The sequence below is a fragment of the Sebastes umbrosus genome, chromosome 16 (genome assembly GCF_015220745.1).
Source record: "Sebastes umbrosus isolate fSebUmb1 chromosome 16, fSebUmb1.pri, whole genome shotgun sequence".
NCBI lineage: Eukaryota > Metazoa > Chordata > Actinopteri > Perciformes > Sebastidae > Sebastes > Sebastes umbrosus.
In genome coordinates this window covers 9223101-9241653 of record NC_051284.1, presented here as the reverse complement: position 1 = coordinate 9241653, position 18553 = coordinate 9223101, and the positions used below count along the sequence as shown (strand labels likewise).

The 18553-nt window shown below is 39.6% G+C and overlaps 1 protein-coding gene across 1 annotated transcript in view; it reads right to left on the bottom strand.

Annotated features, from left to right (window-relative positions):
- lingo2b (leucine rich repeat and Ig domain containing 2b) overlaps positions 1-18016 on the bottom strand; it is a 49594-nt gene extending 31578 nt beyond the window's left edge. Inside the window, exon 1 of the mRNA XM_037747137.1 lies at positions 17691-18016. The gene's annotated coding sequence lies outside the window, so the exon portion shown is untranslated. The remainder of the gene's footprint in view (positions 1-17690) is intronic.
- Positions 18017-18553: the final 537 nt, after the last annotated feature.

Below are 18553 nucleotides of genomic sequence, written 5' to 3'. Positions count from 1 at the left end.
AGGATAGCGTTTAAGTGTCAAGTTTTGCCTTGCAGAGACGTGAACATTACACTCCTGTATTAACGTGCAGTACCAGCAGGGGGCAACAAAGCCACTGACTTAGGTTTAGGCAAGAAAACCACTTAGTTAGATTTAGGGAAAACATCATGGTTGGGCTTAAAATAAGTATGTATACGAAGTAAAACACGTACGGAAACAATCAGATTACACGTGGCAACCGTCACTACACAACGCGTGACAAAAGTCATTAACGTAACTTACAAAACACCGATCTCGAACACCGGTCTCCCGGTTGAAAGTCCTGTGTTTGTTGGACCCTTCCACCTTTCCACCCGCCAACCATAAGTAGTCTTAATCACATTTTTAAAAATGTTTCCTTCTCCCAGTGATTAACAAACGTGTCATTTTGAACAGAACTTTGGAACTTGTGTTATTAAAACATTCTTAGCGTTCCACCAGTAGCCTATCTGCAGTTGTCATTAAATCAACCAGAACTGAAATCTTAAGGATTATAACAACACAATAACCTCTTAGCTGTTCCAAAATCACCTAAAATCAATCTAAAATGTAAGACAGCCTTGAGTAGCTTATTGTATCAGGTGTAAAAAGCAATAATAGTAATGAGCTAGAAGATTGTTGCACCAAGTGATATGACCCTCGAGCAGCAAAGTACCTGAATTTCAGTGAACACATTATACCTGTAAATAATGAACTGTTAACAGTCTGGTTTCACCCCTCAGCTGAAACTGAGAGAGTTAACAGGTTCACAATGCTGCAATTAAAATGTGTCAAACTACAAAAAACAAAGCAGCATCTTAATTTACACCCAGTGTAGGGCACTGTAATATTATGGGGTAGTGAAATTAATATAGTATTACTTTTGATACCAAGTAATAAGCAATATTGCAATATTGTTACTTTTAAATTGAGTGATAAATAAAAACTAACTTATTACACTTTCGGAGTAAGTTGCCCAACACTGTTTACACCTTTAGATCTGATGTTAATATGACACTGGATTTGTTATAACAGCTGACACTTGTAAATAAGAATTTGTTCTTAATTGACTTGCCTGGTTAAATAAATGTTAAATCAAAATAATAATAATAATAATAATAATAATAATAATAATAATAAAATAAAAATAAAAATATCTAATTACTCATTTATTTATTTAATTTTAATTATTTCCTTAATATTTTCACTTAGTTATTATTATTATTATTGTTGTTGTTGTTGTTGTTGTTGTTGTTTTCTTTTTCATTTTCAATTTATTTAAGATGTTATTACTAGAATTATTATGACTATTATTTCATCTTTTTTATTTTGTTATGTTGGTTTTGTTTGGTATTTTTGGTTTGTTATGTCTCATGTATTGTATGTCTCTGAGCGTCACCTTGTTTTCTTAGTCTTTTCTTGGGTATTTCTCCCCTGCTCTAATAATTATTGCACTGCTTGTAAAGTCACTGTCGTTTTGTTCTCACTAAAAAAACGAAAAACAACAACATTGCTGCAAAGATCCTCTTGTAAAACAAGTATTTTCAGCACGAGTGGGTAAAGAGGTCACGGTATTATTTTACAGAAAGGTGCATGTGACATTCCCCTGTTTGACACAAGCAACACCTTGCTGTTTCTACTCTCTATCTGTCGGTTTCCTGAAGCATGAGCTGTCTATTTCTGTGGGAGCGTGATGCTGGCCCACTAAACAGCGTGCGAAATAAGGGACAGTCTCATTCTGCACTGGATCCATTTCCAACACTGCTATGCTAATTAATCCCCAAAGCAGCTGACAAACACAGTGAGTAGGACGGCTTGCACATTTTGCAAGATTAGCGAAATGCAACACATTCAGGATGTTCTCTGTCACTGTCCCAACAGCAGCTCTCTCCGTTCGCTTACCCTCTCCAAAGTGTGACATTCAGATTGCTCCGCAATGTTTGTTCTGCAAAATCTGGCTCTCACCAAGTCAGACGCTTTAATTCATTCCGGCGTGTTTGCCAGCTGGGTTGTGAAAATCTTACAGCATTACAGCAAATGCTCTTATTTTGGCAAACAAGCAATTATTTAAAATATGCACAGCTTGCATTAATGCTGCACTCAGCTAGATGATTATGCATAAACTCAGCCATCTTATCTTATCTACATCTCAGTGTGGAGTTACAACATCCCATTTGCAAAGATCAGCTTCTTCCTATTTACTCTAATATTCTTTTGGTGAATGTTTACAGATGTCAGATTTTCATTGAAATGGAATATTTTATATATTTTAATATATCATTATCAATCTGATTTCAATTAGGGCTGTTCATTGATTTAAATATTTAATCGTGATTAATTGCATGATTATCAATAGTTAATCACAATTAATCACTCATTTCTTGTCTGTTCAAAATGTATCTTAAATGGATACTCTTATCAACATGGGAGTGGGCAAATATGCTTGCTTTATGCAAATGTATGTATTTATTATTAGAGATCAATTAACAACACAAAACAATGACAAAAATTGTCTAGAAACCCTCACAGGTACTGCATTTAGCATAAAAATATATGCTCAAATCATAACATGGCAAATGCAAGCCCAACAACAGCTGTCAGTGTGTCAGTGTGCTGACTTGACTATGACTTTCCCCAAACTGCATGTGATTATCATAAAGTGGGCATATCTGTAAAGGGGAGACTTGTGGGTACCCATAGAACACATTTTCATTCACATATCTTGAGGTCAGAGGTCAAGGGACCCCTTTGTAAATGGCCATGTCAGTTTTTCCCTCACCAAAATTTAGTTTAGAGCGTTTTTTCTGGTTTCATATGACACCAGAATCTATCTCTAGCTTTGAAACTGAGCCCGTTACAACCTAAAAATCACAAGTTGTGTTAATGCCTTAAAGAGATTAGTGGCGTCAAAATGAATTTGCGTTAGCGCATTTATTATCGTGTTAACTTTGACAGCCGTAATTTTTACTAATTTTTACTACCCAGGGAACATTTCTGCGTTAGTTTTATGCCTCCTTGACGGCAACAGCCGTGGTCGGAGGCATTATGTTTTCAGGTCATCTGTCCGTATCCGTATCCGTCCGATCCATTCTAGTGAATGCGATATCTCAGGAACGCCTGGAGTAAACTTCTTCAAATTTTTCACAAAAGTCCACTTAGACTCATGAATGGACTAATTCAATTTTGGTGGTCAAAGGACAAAGTCACTGTGACCTTACCTCGGTCCCATTCTTGTGAACGTGATATCTCAGGAACGCCTGATGGTCAAGGGTCAAAGTCAATGTGACCTCACAAAATGTGTTTTTCGCCATAACTCAAGAATTCATATCCTAATTATTACAATTTCATACAACTGCGAGTTGGTAATTCTAGTATAAATACTAAAGATAGTTTTAGTCCTCATTTTTATGATGTTTCTGCCAACTAAGTTCTCATTAATTTTTGTATTTCAACACCCCCTGAAAATCCTGTTTTTGCTGACTTCCAGTGGTTTAACTTCTCTCCTGGTTGCAGTGATGTAGAAGTGTACTCCAGGTTGTGTCAGTACACCGTGACATCACTGCTGGGTGTGGTTACAGGTGCAACAGAGGTACTCTTTAATGGGTAAGTTGCCTACAGTTTCAGTTTTATTTGCTGAGGTCTTGAGATGTCTGCTGCTGCATCTGCCATACAATGGAGGTGAATGGAATTTGAATTAAATTATTTCTACTGCTCCTTTGTCATCCTCCTCTCTGCCTGTCTTACACTATAAACTTTTTTTCTGCACAGTCAGATAAAGCGAAAATTATTGATGAAAAGCCATCTGTGGCTGTCTCCCGAATCTTTGATATACAGTATTCAGACAAACAACCCACATCAATGCAAACTTTTCTGCAACCAGAGTTCCAGAGTTCCTCTCTGCATGGAAATGTGAAACACTTTAGAGAATATTACAGGTCACACTGAGTGGGAGACGCTATACGAAACACTCTCCTTGTGTGACTTTGTCTCAATGGAGAAAGTCACAATCAAGCTACATAATTACATAAAACTTCCCCAGTTAGATTAACTCTTAGGTCACTTACTATTTTCCAGAGGGAATCAAAACAATGCCAGATGCCAAGGACAATTTGTTGCCGCTTCTCGCCTCGAGTGCTTTGAGCATGTGGCGCGTGCACATTTCAACAGTGAGGATACAGTCAGTCAGCACTAAAGATTACTTGGTGTATCTGAGCAGCACACTATAACTATTAATACAAATAACTTGTAGAGAAATTTTGTATATATTTATTTTGTTTTATCTATCTATCTATGCACATTACATGCATTATGCCAGTGATTAACAAAGTGGGGTCCGTGGCACTCTGTCAGGGGGTCCATGAAATAATTTGTTATAGATTATTAAATTGTGCTGTATCATTAAAAAATTGCATATCTACAGAAGGGGACCATCAAGGATATTGTTCCCATTACTCCCACCCATGTTAGCTTTTGGGCCAATAGAAACTCAATATGATTGTGACACATAACGTCAATCTGTCATGAATCAGTCTTTTCACTCACTCTAATGCAAATATTCCAAACCAAATTTTCTGAAGTAATATGCTTAATTACTATGATGTGTTTTTCAACACTGTTATGATACTGTAACTTCTGTTATGGTTTGTTCAGAGCTTTCTGCCAATGATTTCAATAAGGAGCAATACGTTCATTGTTTTAAAGTTGAAGCACTTACTGAAAGTCAGCATTAAACTGGCAATTTTATCTAAATTCATTACAACTTCGGTATTAATATGATTCAGTTTCTATTTATCACTATGAAACAGGTCTGAAGTATTTATGTTAAAAAATTTTACCTAAAAAATAGTTCCAATGGCTAAGAGTACAAATGGTAGTAAGCATATACTTATTACGATTGTCGATTACGATTAATTATTATGATTATGAGGGGGTCCCTGGGAAAGTTTTCTACCCTGTAAGGAGTCCGTGGCCCCAAAACATCTGAGAACCTCTGTGTTATGCCACCAATACGCAGTGTAAATACTCAACGTATCTTCATACAACGGTTTGTATGATATCTTACGAAAAGATGTTCCTTATTTTTCGTGCGTTTTCCTACAAATGTCCAGCAACGCATGTTTTTGTGGTTTGGGTTGAAAATAACCACATAAACAAAGTAAAATATGTATGTAAACAACGTGACATAAATACAGAAAAAACGTCACTAACGTAACTTCAATCTAACTCAACAACACTTTGGGACACAAACATCGGCCTTCTGGTTTTAAGTCCTGTGTTTGTTGGACCACCTCCCCTCCGCCCACCTCAAGCAGTCTCATTCAGTTTTTATTTTACTTCTAGCATATTCACTTGAATGTGTTTAAATTGCTTTCCTACGAATGTCCAGCAACACATGTAAATTTCCGCTCATTACATGTATACAGTCTTTTCAAAATAAACTTCCGTCTTCAGAGAAAACAACTTAGTTAGGTTTATGCAACAAAGTGACTTAGTTAGATTTAGGCAACAAAGTTACTCAGTTAGGTTTAGGCAACAAAACCACTCAGTTAGGTTTCAGCAACAGAGACACTTAGTTAGGTTTAGGCAACAGAGCTTCTTAGTTAGGGTTAGGGTTAGGTTAGGAAAGGGGCGCTGCATCCTAGCTGGGTGCACCGAGGGGCCCGGGCACAAGGGGATTTATGTTAGGGTTAGGAAAGATTATGGTTTGGGTTAAAATAACTCCTGAAGTGGCGTAACTAAAGTACATAAGTTACGTGACAAATAAATCAACGTTGGCTTCTGGTTTTACACGGGGTACAAACAGCGCTGTCCTTGGTGGAAGTCTGGTGTTTTTTTGACCCACCCATCCACCCCTACCTCCTCTCTACGCGGCATTTGTCGCTCTTTATACTTCCTGGTTCACAATTATGTGGATTACATACAAATTGATTTTGTGGGATATATACAAATTACAGTGAATTACTTTGCATAGGTATAGCTACGGACGGTGTACGAGAACAGCCTGTAATACACCACATAGAATGTGAACTACATACTCAAATATATATTCAAATCCAAACCTAAACTAAAACAGAAAATTCTAATTACCTCGACTGAGAGGCAGCTCTGCACACCAGTTTGGGTTCAGATGCTCAGTGTGGCAGCAGCACAGAAGGACGCAGCCATCACAGGGCATGTGGCCCCCGTTGACGCTGTCATCCTAAAAAAGCCACTGAAGCTGTGGCTTTGGCCGTCAACCAGCCACACATGGCCCCGCAGCAAGGAGTGTGCTCTCAGGCAGGAGGATCAACCAGAGCGCTGGCGTCCACACAACAGGACAGCTGAGAGGCCACGGGCTCCACAACCGGAGACACACACGGGCTCTGGCGCTACGCTGTCCGTTTAATGGCCTTTGTGTTCTTTGAAGTGCTTTATAATGATGAGGGGTGTAAGTGCATTACTGACTACAGCTCGCTGGGGCCGATCGTATTGACAGGGTGGTTACTAAAAGTATAGCAGGTGTTCCCTGGGAGCGCTGCTCTGTTTCCTGCCCGAGCAAACAACCTGTTCCGTGTCTGCACTCGCTGTTTTTTATTTGTGCTATTACCGAGCACTCCAGCGAAGCCATCCTGCATCCTGTCACAGAGGCGAAATAACACCATATTGACCACCTTAGATTGGAACAATATTTGTTGTGAAATGTGTAACAGCGGGGCCGTCTCTCCCCCTCTATCATACATGACAGGCAATCAGCAGTTGTTTTTATTACCGCGCATATGATGTCAGGAAATCAGTATGATTTGTGTTCGTCTATCACCCGGTGTCATTTATTACGCTGCGGTTGGGCCAGGAAGCCTAACATGCATAGTAGCTATTTATACTGGAGTTTTATTCTGCTCCTAATAAAAATATGATGTTGCATGATGACAGCATTGTTGAAGACGCTGCCTTATCTTTACTTGAATGAAATGCTTAAGGGTATGGTGTGTTATTTATCTCCATTGCTGCTGCAAACACATCAGAATCCAACACATCATAGAGAAAAAAACATGAAAGCAGAAAGAATCAATATAAGCCTTGCAGAAAATGAACTTTCAAGGCAAAACATCTCATTTAGATCATGCACCCACTCACCTATACCACCCCTCTCACTTTCACTTCCTGTATCAGATTTACTTTATTTTATGCTGCGCCGTTCGTGCACTTTAAATGACATTCCAAAATGCCTCCCTGTTGACTTTTGGCATCGTTTCCGCTCTATTATCAAGTTCAGTAAGGTCTTTACAACCTTTCCGTGCTCATTTCGGTCTCCTTCTGTTTTAGTTTAAAAAAAAAAACTCCGGGCTCTCACTTCTATCACTTGCGCGATGTGTAATCTATTTCCCTCGTATGTGTTTCTATCATTTTTACTGTACTTGTGACTAAAGTAAATTTGAAGTAGCGGAGACGGAGGGGAGGCAGCGGGAGAGAGGTCGGGGGAGCTAATGATAGAATATGGGCCAGATGCAGGCAGAACTCCTGGGGATGCAGGGTTACGGTCCCTGTTGAAATAAATAAATACCAAAGTGGAAAGAGATGAGGGTGAAGGCGGGAGGGCCGGCAGGTATACTCTGACATTTTGATATCAAAGCTACCTTTTGGCTTAATTCCTCACGTCTCTGTCTGTTTCCACAATAGTCTGTCTGCTGCAAAACCCAGTGAAACACAAATATGTTGTATGTAATCTTTTTTGTTTTGTTGCCTTTATAAAAGGTTTAACTTTTTGGACTAGAATATGTCTTGACCAGGATCCAACCAGGGTCCTTTCTGACACTTGTTAGATGTTAAAGAACACAATTTCCATATAGCTCAGGTATTATTTTTTTCATCAGAAAGTAGTATTAACAATGAAATTGTTACAGATGTCATTTGTTTCAGTCATAGAGGGATATCTCAACAGTGCTAAAAACATTTTGTTGCACTGACTTTTGAAGTTAATGGTGTTGAATATCATTTAAAGGAACAGTGTATAACATTTCGGGGGGATCTATTATTATCTATAATATTAATAAGCATGTTTTCACTAGTGTCTAATCACCTGAAACTAAAAATCGTTGTGTTTTCGTTAGCTTAGAATGAGCCCTTCATATGTACATAAGGAGCGGGTCCTTTTCACAGCGTCCGCCATCTTGCTCCGCCATGTTTAGCACAGAACAGACAAACTTTCATGTTTTTATGTTACCTGAAGGCCACCGTAGTTCTCTGACACGAAACTGGGGTAATGTGAGCTGCAGAGTGCAAAGCTGTGGTACCGCCAGACGCCATCTGACTTCTGTTGCTCCTAAAGTAGTGTTATTATGGTGAGGCAAACTGCGTTACCATGGTTCCATGGTTGGTTGCAATCTGCAACCACACCACTAAATGCCACCAAATCCTATACACTGTACCTTAAAAGTAAAAGAAATGACCGTGTTACTACTAGAAATCTATATCATTATGCTGCGTCATGACCCGCCTTACTCTGCCTCTGATTGGTTGTACTTGTTGCCTTCATTGGTTAGGTTAGAGTGAGACTGCTTAGGGATAGGGTAAGAATATCAGGGTAAGCCAATCACAGGTGGAATAGGGTGGGTCATGCCTAATGTAGCTTTCTGGCTAATGCTTAATTAATTGAGATATTGGATGAAGTCAGTTAAGGCTTTTTAAAGGTTGTGAAAAGGTGAAACTGTTTGGATATTCATTTTATATTAGCCACCCAGGAGAAGCATACTGCATGCCAGAACTCCTCGTTAGCTAACAATGACAGAACTCGCATAAAAAGCTCCGGAAATGTAATTCAGAGGGGAGAAAATATCTTCCTTAAAGTACACTACTGTGTTAATGAATGTGCTTAAAAAGGGCACCCAGCTCATTTTACTGACTGTGCTCTCTTAAATAATGTAAAAATAGGCTTCTGAGGAACAACTGATGTCAACCTTCCTCTCGGTTTGCGATAATGCCAGAGGAAGGGAAGCCCACACTAACCTGAGAACGCCATCGTGCTGAAAGCCGTTTTTTTCCTATTTTACTGTCATCTCTTGCAGGAGTGTGTCCTCCAGAGACCTGCCTGTTGCTTTTGTTTTCTCATTTCTCAATGGGAACTATGTGTGCCATTACATGCTCTTGACATTGCTGAGAGCTGAGCATCTTTATATATAGCAAGCAAGAGTGACAGGTACAGCTACTTATAAACATTTTGGCTTTTAACATCTCAAAGGTGTTTTCAGACATTAGCTTGTCTGTATGTGCTGTGCTACAAGACAGAATATAGATTACCTTACATTAAGGAAATAAATAGCCTTATTAGTTATTAATGCAATGAGTAATTGCGGTGGGTCAAGACCTTGCAGAGCAGTATAGACACAGAGCTCTTAAAGATGCCCCATGTGGCATTTTAATGGGATTAAATTGATGAATAAGGCAGAAATGTGTGAGAGAAGCTGTAACAATAAATCAATCTCTAAATTGCAGTTATCACAGTTTATTTGATAAAACATACAGATCTTTTAAAATACTACACAATACGTCATACCATCTGTACATCAACCAGCTCCAATCCTGATCTGTGTTCGTATTAAACTGTGTTTCTGTGTCTGTGGGAATATGTGTTCCTGACTTAGATAAAAGCTGTGTCCCCAGTTTGGCAAAAGATGATTTTTGGGTCAGTGTTTTTGGGTTAGGGTTAGGGAAGTAGTGGTTAAGGTTAGGGTTTGGGTAAGTCTACAGTAAATTAATGTATGGTTGCATTCACACCAAATCAGGCATTGTGGCAATTAGCGCAGGGTTGTGCATTGGTTTGGGAGTGTCACTTAATGGCCCAATACCACCAAGCAACTGCACAACGATTAACGTCTTTTGTTCCCACATGGCTGGCTTGTACAGCTCTGGATCGCCGATTACGCGATTGGCCACTGCAGCGTGATGTTGGGTTGTCGGATACTTCAACTCAAATAGTCACAAATAGACTCGCTTCTGTCTCTTTGTGTCTATTTGAGTCCTTGTATTGACTTTATACTGTATATAATAGCCTTTGCATTGCCTTGTATGTAATCGCGCCACCCAAAAAAGTTCACTTGTTTCACATGTTCACATGTTTGGTAATACGTAATGTCCCCAAAAGTGACTTAAGTAAACATAGATGTGTGCGTGAATGTGTGTGTGTTACTAACTTAGGCTACTTTTGGAGACACACGTCAGACTAAAGAACAGTTAACTGGGGACGGCTTGTCCAATTGGGAACAAAAGCTTTGTCAGCATGGAAAAAGGTAACGTCTGCACACTACTCCATGCTACAATATTTTTACTGACTACATTTCGATCCTGCTTGGATGTTCGTCAGGTCAAAACGTTTCTGTGACCTGACGAAGATCCAAGCAGGATCGAAATGTAATCAATAAAAATATTGTGGCATGGAGTAGTGTGCAGACATTACCTTTTTCTTTACTGACGCTGTTCTGATAACCTCGCACCTACATGATGTTCGTATAATTAATCTTCTTTAACAGACAAAAGCTGTGACCCCATTTGGGAAGAGGCTGATTTTTAGGTCATAGGTTAAGGTTAAGGTTAGGCAAGTAATGGTTATAGGGTTAGGGTTTGTCTCCATGAAATGAATGTAAGTCAATGTAATGTCCCCAAAAGTGACCTAAGTAAACATGTGTGTGTATTCAGCAGGTTGACACCAATACAGTATATGGATTTTCTGATAAATGACCCGATACTACAGGCTTTCATTAAAAATCAGCTTCTTACTGTTGTCTACAGCGATGGATATGATGCAGTGTGATTGATCACATATTTATTTTAAGATGGCTCAATACTGCGCTGGATGTCTGTGTGAGGACCGTGACCTGAGTACATTTTTTGTGTCTATAGGACCCCCTCGGAAATGAGATGCTACATCTCAAGGGGCTATCCTATCCGTTCAATAAATTCAAATTCAAGATTTTAATGTAGAATTTCAGCAGGGTTACATAACCATGCATATGGTATTATTGTTATGATCATTATTGTGCCAATGGGTGTGTTTGTTATTATGATTAGTGTTATGTTTATTACTATAATTATGACGGTGCTTATGTTTACGACTATGAATTTAGTGCAGGATTATGATTATTTGAAAGGTTTTTTAGCAGTGCTCCTGTTCCAGAGTTGTCTCCACACTGCCAATTATTGTCTTTTGTCCTTTGTATCTCTAGGAAATTCACGTGACTCACATTTCCAGCAATGTCCTCCTTCACATTCACACATTAATTTTTGATATCGAATATATGCAGAAAATAATAGCTGTTGGCAGCTTTGAGCCGATTTTGGCTCCGCCGTCGCAAAAACCCATGTGGGTCGAGCCTTTGTGTGTATTTATGTTTCGAGAGAAAGAGCATTGTGCAGGAGGAGGTGCGTAACATATACCTGAGCAAAAAATAGGCTCTGTGAGTGTCGGAGCATAATTCTGCTCTTGTGAATTTCCCACGCGCGACTGTTACATTTTAATCATGCACTGGAGACGGCGGGAGGAGGGGGGGGGGGGGGGCCTTGAGTTTGTTGAAACTGACGCCTACAGAAATTTGCATCTGCAATGCTAATCACACTCCAGCAAAGGGCCCTATGCACAGACTAGCCTCGTCTCCCCTGTCAAACTAAAAAATTCGTCTTCAATAACAGGCGAGCGCTCCACAGCTCGCTGCATGGCTAATGTGTTGCAGGGCTACATCTGGAGAGAGCCTTCACTGTCCTGTTACTTTGGCTAAATCTGTATTCAGAACAAGCGCACGGAGAAGTGTCAGCACACTGTCTGCTACACTGACTGTATCATTTTTATCCCACGATGATGCATGTATGTATGTTATTTTCTATTTTTGCTTGCTCTGTGATGTTAGTTGAGCGCAATCCATGTTCTCAATGTTTAATTCAAACATCTGTGAAACCATTTATCTGCCACTTCCTTTACATAACGGTTAAGTTAAACCTCAACAATCCAAGATTTGCAGAATCTTTTTTTTATGAAGTTGTCTTTTAGCGTTTTAGCCATTTTGGCAGAGCGCCGATCAGTAAACTGAGATGCACCCTGTTTTTGAGACTATTTTGAGAATACTCTCAGAGAGCTCTTAACATCACCTAAAAAGCAGTTCCAGTTTAGGAGTTGTTCCATCCCTGCAATTTGAAGCACTTAGCATCCGAATGACTTTTCATGTCATCACTTGTTGCAGTCACCCCTTTCTATACTTAAGACCTGTCTACACATATACAGATATTTTTAAGAATGAATATTTTCCTCCACATTTTGGCCTCTCGTCCACATGCAAACAGAGTTTTGGGTCACATAAACGGATATTTTTGAAAATGTGCAGATAGAAAAGGTGCAGATTTTTTCAAACTTCGGTTATATTGTATCAATGTGGACATGTAAAACGGAATGTTTGGGAAACAATGAAGTCCTCTCTTCATTTTGTGCGTGTTCATTATTGCGTTGTGTAATGAGCATGTGCCAGAAACAATAACAAAGATGGCGGACTAACAGCTTTTCTACATTTTATTAGTACCGCACGGACTAATTACTACTTTACATTTGAAAAAAGTGACAGTCACAGGAGGCCAAAGCAGGCAACACATTAAACATGTCGAGACCGAATGGTGATTGAAGATATATTTTGTAAAACGAAGGTCGTGTGGACAGATTTCTTTTTTTAAACAGAGGGGAAAATAATCAGTTTTTAAAAATATCTGTATGCGTGTAGAACCCTGAACTGAATGCACCTCACTGACATCTATGCAACCTGGATAGCTTTTATATTTTTACTATGATTTAATCTTGTTAGAGAAAATCCTTAGAATACGTCACATTTCTATTTTTTGAATGTCACCCCTGGGGCCAAATAGTACTCAACAGCTTTGTGTATATCACTCTTCAGGTGTGATTACATGTTTTTGCAGAGAACATCCTTTGAAATGAAAGTGAAGCTTTTTGTCTAATGCTTCTACTAGAACATGTTTGCATGCTTTAATGTTCAAAAAGCACTTTACTTTTCCTCATACCGGCTGTGCAGCAGCATCTCTTTTCACCCTCTGTCTGATATGCTCTTTGAGCTCCTGCCCAGTCTGCTCTGATTGGTCAGCTTGCCCACTCTGTTGTGATTGGTCAACCGAACCAAACTCTTCGGACTCCGCTCCAGCTCCGCTCTAACAAGTTTTATGTGAGGGCGTGCCAAACTAGCCGCTAGGCAGGTATTATGGAAATGTGTTACTTGGTGACATCACCACGTTACGGAAGAAAAGGCGGGACTTCAAGTAAGGCGTTTTCCCTGGCAGTTCAGGAGCAGAGTTTCTGTGAGGGAGTGTAACCCCCTGTGGCGTGGACTTGGACAAAAAAACTATGTACCACACTAAAGGAAAGGGAAAAAGCGCAAAAGTGTAAGAGGTCCCCTTTAACATTAAAAGAGAGAAAGGTTTTCTGCGCTGACTCATACACATGATGACGTGGTGGATCCTTTGCTGCTTTAAGACCTGATGACCCCAAGGCCTAGTTACCACAATCTACACAAGAACCTACAAGAAAGGACCTGAATTAATGATATACTCTCAAGGAATGTTACTGAATATTAATACAATACACTGCAAAGCACTACAATAGTTGTTTTCCAGTGAAAATCGCTTTTCTCTTGTTTGTCTGTCAAGACTACACTGGTGTTGTTGCAAAGGTAATCTTTACATTACTGCATTTTTGCGCACATGAGTGTTTTGCAGGCGGTTTAATGTTTAACTATCATCCAAGCATCCACTTTTTTCAGATAATCTCAGTACACTATTAAAATAAAATTGAAAAGTCTTGAAACTGGATTGGACTTGGTAATCCATTACATTTTACATTATCATTACATAGTAGGCTAATAGGGCTGGGCGATAAAACGATGTTGAAAATGTTCACGATAAAATCTTCCACGATAACGATGGTTTATTTATGAGATATATTTTTGATAGTTATTTTAGAATCTGTTTTCCTATACTTACAAAAACACTAGATGAACATTCAATACGTCGTAGGCTCCACCGTAGCTTACTCCATCGTTATTGTTGTGGCTGTAAAACGGTGGATAAATTGTTCCGGAGTGTCACAACCCCCATGAAATGACTCGTTTCACTATCAGGATTTAATCAATTCGGTCTGATAACATTTGGAAAGTCTAGAAGAGCCACATAAATTAATTATTCGTCACATACTGACACTTTGTCAGGACCCCTTGGCGTCACTTTCTAACGCACTGCGTAGCCCAGCGCGTCAAACTATGAGGCGCTGTGCTTAAGGTTAAGGAAAAAACATCATGGTTGGGCTTAAATGACTAAGTTTATGAAGTGAAAATGAAACGTTGTTGACACACATGAGACGCATAGCGGTCTCCTGGATGAAAACCCAGTGTTTGTTGTAGTTCTTTTTATGTTTCATCCCATGTCACTATGTGTATGTAAATTTATGTACATGCATAATGCATATGTCATTATCTTAGTGAACAGATGTAGATGTGTTATGCAATATTCCAGTAACTTGATTGTCATATGTAATGTCTACTCCATAATGAATGTATTATTATTATTATTATTATTATGAGTACTATTAATAATAATAATAATAATACTAACAAAAAACATTTAATAATAATTGTGATAATTGTTGACATCGATCATGAAAAAAACAAATCCTGACTACATTTTTGGCCATATTGCCGAGCCCCGTACACAGTAAAACAATTAAAAAGCGTGACATAGTTTTGGCCGAAACAGAGTTTTATTCATTAGTTATGCTGTAGAAAAATTAAAACTCAAAAGGTAATTATTAAAGCAATTAAAGTTGTGCGTGTGAATTTTTGCCAAGTCCTTGCATTAATAATGGTGCTGTTCGGCAGCCAGCTGTTCTTTTATTGTGGGTATAATAGTTGATTGCAGAACAATGACTTTAAGTGTGTGCACTAATAGAATAAGGACATACACACAGCTCTAATTTGTCTGAATATAAATAATTTTACTCTCTAATTTGGCTTATTAATTTCCATTCTTAGCCTACTTTAGCAAGCACAATAAAACAGACACCGGTTGACTGACAGCTGATCATTAACTATTACTAAAATGATCTGGTAGGAGCTGCACTTACACACAGTAGACTATAGGCCTCACCAATATGTCAGCACACCTTGCATTTCTTTAAGTTACCTTATCCTGCATTCACACCATTAGAGAAAGACAGGTACAAGTTAATACCATATGTTATACAGTATACCATATATCAAATTCCAATTTTTTTTTCTCATGCATAAAATTAATGAGACTAAACTATTTTAATTCACTAAGGTATAATATGCTCAACATCTGTGAAAGTAGCAGATCATTTTTGAAAAATCTGGATCTTTAGGTGACACCTGTTGCAGCAACATGTGGCTAATGTTCCTCTACCATGACAATAAATATTAAGGATATATTTTACATCATCAATTCAAGAGCTTTCATGTTCTTGCCTATAAATTCTTACATTTGGCTTAAGTGGATATCCTTGGAATTTTGGATGTAACAGAGATGTTGGGCTCTTTATAGATTGCCTGGTGGGTGTGTCATATGGATGTGGCCAGCTGTAATGTGGGTGTTCAGTTGAAGCAAATAGCCAACAGAACATGGAGGTCCTTACAATATACCAATAAAGCTAATCAGCAGAAGTAAACAGAACTAAACGCCCAGCAGATAAAGCCCAAACACTGGCTGGTTGCTTAATCGCATTATCGCCACCATCTGAGGGAAATAAAAGTGCCAAGAAGCAACCAGCTGGTTGGTGCTGCGGCCACATGGGTGGGACGTTAACTCGTTAGTTAGCTCATCAGGAGGAGAGCGATAAATGCAAGGGGTTTGAACTTTGGCCAGTGAGACCAAGATCTTTGGTCACGGTTAGTATATGAACTAAAGACGCATCAAGGAAGTGTTAAAGTGCAAAAGTCAAGTTTCACGCACTTGATGACAGCCGTGAAACCCTTCCCCCCAATGTGACACAAACACACAATGTGACCTGCCAGTTACTTCCAGATGAGAAGAGGAGGTGGCGTGAGGAGAGGTAAAAGGAAAGCCCGCGAGGAGAACACAGCACGGGAAGAACAAACAATAGGAGGTGGTGGTGGTGGTGAGGGAGACAATCCCACCTTCCTCCTCTTCCCTCCATTATCTCCTCTCCCATCCCCCTCTCACCCTTAACGAGGGATAGTTTTCTCCTCGCCTCTCATCTCTCTCTCCTCCCCTCCTTTCCTCACCGTCTCCGGGGACCAAACACACCCCTGACAGGTTGCCATAGAAACGCCTCACACACACTCTCTCTCTCTCTCTCTCGCAGACACACACTCCCTCTCTCCATCTCTCTCTCTCTTGCAGCGGTAACGCCTGTATCCTCTCTCTCCTCCATTAGCATCCCTCTTGCTTGGAGACAGCAGGGGCGGCAGTTTGTCGAAAAAAAAAAACCTGACGTCCAAGTCGCTTGAATCCATTTGTCACAAGAAAAAAAAACTTTGGTATTCTGGATTTGTGTGGGCGCACAAGATGTAAGAATTTTTCTGATAAATTATTTCTCTCCAAACTGTCTTTATTTTTAGATATGGCTTACACAAATGCATTCCTGGCAATCCTCCCCGCCCCCCCCGAACTTTGCTCTCCATTATATAAAGATAAGGAACAAGCAAGATTTAATTTGCACACAATTACCGTTAGCCATGCCATACTCAATTAATGCCCAACCAAAGTCAGACGAGAGACAGTAGCTGAGTTCCTTTTGGCTGGAGCATAACTCATTTATAATTCAGTCTTATTTCTCATACTTAAGGTCAGGATAGAAGTGTGTAAAGTGATTTTTTTTTCTTTGCAAGCACTCATCCGCATGAAAGGATATATCTACACTATATATCTCACCCCCGCAGGCTTTTTAGAGATCCTGGTCCACTCTGGGGGGTGTACAAAAGAAATAAAAAAAAGAAAGAAGGACTGTGTTCCTCTGCTGCAGGGCCACTTTGACTCACACAGCAAGAGCACCAGTCGCCAACTTCATACAGTGCATGTGTCATCCCCCCGCTGTGCAGCTCGGGGAGGGTTTTTATATCCACCTTGTGAAGTGTGTGTTGGTGTCATCATGTCGTCCATGAGGGTACAGATGCAGTCTCTTTGCTGCATCAAAAAAAAAATCCACAGGCGTCACCGAAACCATTCACACAGGGGCAAATTTTATTATAATTTAACATCACTTAATTCCCTTTTTTTCATCCCACAATGCTTAGGGGAGGATGGAAGTGTCGTCATCCACCCAAAACTCACACACAGTGAATGCACCACATTTTTCTTCCCCTTCAACACCTACATCACTCCCAAAAACTGAGCTTTTTTTTTTATCTCCATTCTCATTCATCACAAAGCACCATGGGGACTTCATCAGCTCAACCTTTATTTATTTATTTATTTATTGACTTGCATCCTTTCCCAAAAAATCCTCACAGATAGGGACTACGCCTAATAGTCTGCTGATGAAACCAAGTGTCAATATCTTCATTCATTCATTTTTTATTTTTTTTTAACACAGACAGTTAATATTGGAGTCGTGCAATGAAAAGATTTCCATTCATCTATATGGGCAACAGCTTGGAGCTCCAAAAAAACTGGAGTCAGTGAAGTGTCATCATGAGTCTTACCTTCTACCTGCTCCTCCACATGCCAAAATCCACCTTCACGTTTTTACATCACTGAGCGGGGAGTCCGAGGCTGACACACACTCACACACCTGCTGGGTGACACAATCCTCTCACTGAGTTGCTCTCCTTCAGATCTGGCTTCCATGAAAAACTACCTTCATTTAAAAGAAAAAAAAATTTATAATAAAAATCCGTTCTTTCCTTTAATTTTTTTGTTTTTTTGTTGTTTTATCTGGTTTTGTCTCCGGTAACCGGGCAGCTCATCCTTCCTGGCGGCGGCATCCAGGTTTAACGAGGCTTCAGCACAGCGCTGGATGACGGAGAGGAAGAGAGAGAGAGGGAGGAAGAGGAGAGAGAGAGAGAGAGATGTGCGTCAAGACAGCAGCTGCAGCCACAGCCGGGCTGAGGTGCTTCTGCCTTCAAAGTAAAAGCATGAAACAGAAAATATAAACCCCTTAAATCTGCAGTAGGCAGAAGGTTTTTGGCATCATTGGGCAAAAAATTCCATAATAACCTTTCAGCATATTGTAATTCAAGTGTTCTGAGAGAAAACTAGACTTCTGCACCTCCTCATAGCTCTGTTTTCAGGCTTTAAAGGTCCAATATCATGCTCATTTTCAGCATCATACTTGTATTTTGTGTTTCTACTAGAACATGTCTACATGCTGTAATGTTAAAAAAAACAACTTTATTTTCCTAATACTGTCAGCCTGAATATGCATGTGTTTAACCTCTTTCTGAAACGCTCCGTTTTAGCGCATTTTGACGGAATTGCAACAGAATTGCGTTGCTATAGGCAACAGCTTGGGTCCATGTGTACTTCCAGTCAGCTGATGACATTCACATACACTGCAACCAGGAAA